This window comes from Neolamprologus brichardi, chromosome 22, assembly GCF_056152115.1.
Source record: "Neolamprologus brichardi isolate AB-2024 chromosome 22, ASM5615211v1, whole genome shotgun sequence".
NCBI lineage: Eukaryota > Metazoa > Chordata > Actinopteri > Cichliformes > Cichlidae > Neolamprologus > Neolamprologus brichardi.
Genome location: NC_142124.1, coordinates 17720337 through 17722148, shown reverse-complemented (window position 1 = coordinate 17722148; position 1812 = coordinate 17720337).

Below are 1812 nucleotides of genomic sequence, written 5' to 3'. Positions count from 1 at the left end.
GATTATTACTGCATTATTTTTAGTATTTTTAGCACATGTGGAGCATTTTCCACCCCCACGGCAGCCTGTTTTATTCCTAATGACCTAATGAAGACGTGAAGCCAGAAAGTCAGGGGCGGTCTGACTGACTGGATGGGCCACTTTGACTGGTGGGGGGGGGGGGGGGAGTGCATAACATAACTTGTTTTAATAGGTCTCATTTGAGATCATGCTCTAAAGATAGCCTTACAAGCTGATGAGGACCTTCTTATTTCCACAGAGACAATAATAACCAAATAATTAACATGGGCTTTGTTGTTACTTCAGTAACATGTGTTAAAATTTTCATGACTAAACAGAAAAAATCAGCTGAGAGGCACAATGATATTTTTGGATGGGCCTCCATCCCCCAAAGCCTGTCCACATCACCGATGATGCAGAAAAGATATTCTTTTGTTTGAGGGAAAAGTCTAAGGAATAGTCTAAACCTGCAGGGCTCTGCATGTTTTTGGAATCCTGCTCAAACTGGAGTAAATATTATATATGTCTGTAGGCTATGAGCATATTTTTTCACACTCACACTGTGAGTATTTGCATTTAGTGTGGGTCAAAATATTGATACAGCAGTATCTTATTATTGCTTCCACTTTATTAGCTGGGGGTGGGGTTGGGGGGTCAAAAGAGGTTATTATTTAACTGAGACATTACTGAAATATAAAAATTATGATAATACACACAAACTTAGATATTTTGATGTAGTATATAATGATACTATTGGTGTTGATAAATGGTCTGGTACATGTATGTTTATATTATTTCTAACCAATTTCAGTACTCATAACACTTTTCTACAAGTGTCCCGTGTGTATCTAACATTCAGATTCACAGACTGTCGGCAAAATGTTGTCATAGTATCATTGTCACACTTATGACCAACTCTAGCTTCACAGAAAGACAATACAATAAAACAGTGCAATACTTGCATGATTGTCAGGTTTGCATCTGCACAACTCTGGATTGATGTGGGTTTAACTACACAGTCATCTTTAACACAGGGCATTATAATTAGCTTAAGTAGCTGGAAATGCTTTCGTTTTCCTGTCAGACATAAAAGTGCAAAGCCAAAATGATCTGTTAAAACACTTCTATCACCTGAGCTAATTTTTGGAAAAGAAATTCATTCATTTTTTAGGTCCCCCAATCTGTCTTTCTCTCATTTTCACACCATAAAAAAGCCTTTAGTGTGATAATATACCTTCTGTCCCAGTAGGTCTGTTATCCTATCTTTATTCTGGTCAGAAAATATATACAGTATATTTCAATATTTCAGTGAGTGGTTAATGTGATCATTATTCAGCAGTGGAAACAAAAACAAAATTCAGGTTTGAAGCCGGTATGATTAACTAAAAATAGAAAATCATAAATCTGTCCCTGCACCCTGACCTGGAGTTTTTACAAGTTGTTTTTTGTTTGATTTGCAGTTTTGTTCTTACAGGAATCCGACGTGTAAGCATGAAACTATCACTTAGTGACTGGTGACTCAGTGTAAGATTTCACTGCAACACCAAAGTGGCTTCTGCTCTTGGGTCATGATATCTGGCTTGCTGACAGCTCACTTTCTTGCAGCTATGTCATTCAATCTGCCTGCATGTAACTTCAGTTCCCTGTCATATGCCGCTAAGCAAACATGACAGTAATTCATCTGCCTGGCAGACAACCGGCATAACTCCATGGAGTGCAGAAAGGGGCTGCAGATTGAGAATCCTCATGACATTATAGCTCACAGATAATATAAGGAAAAGAAGGTTTGAATGTCTTTTTAAAGTCACACAA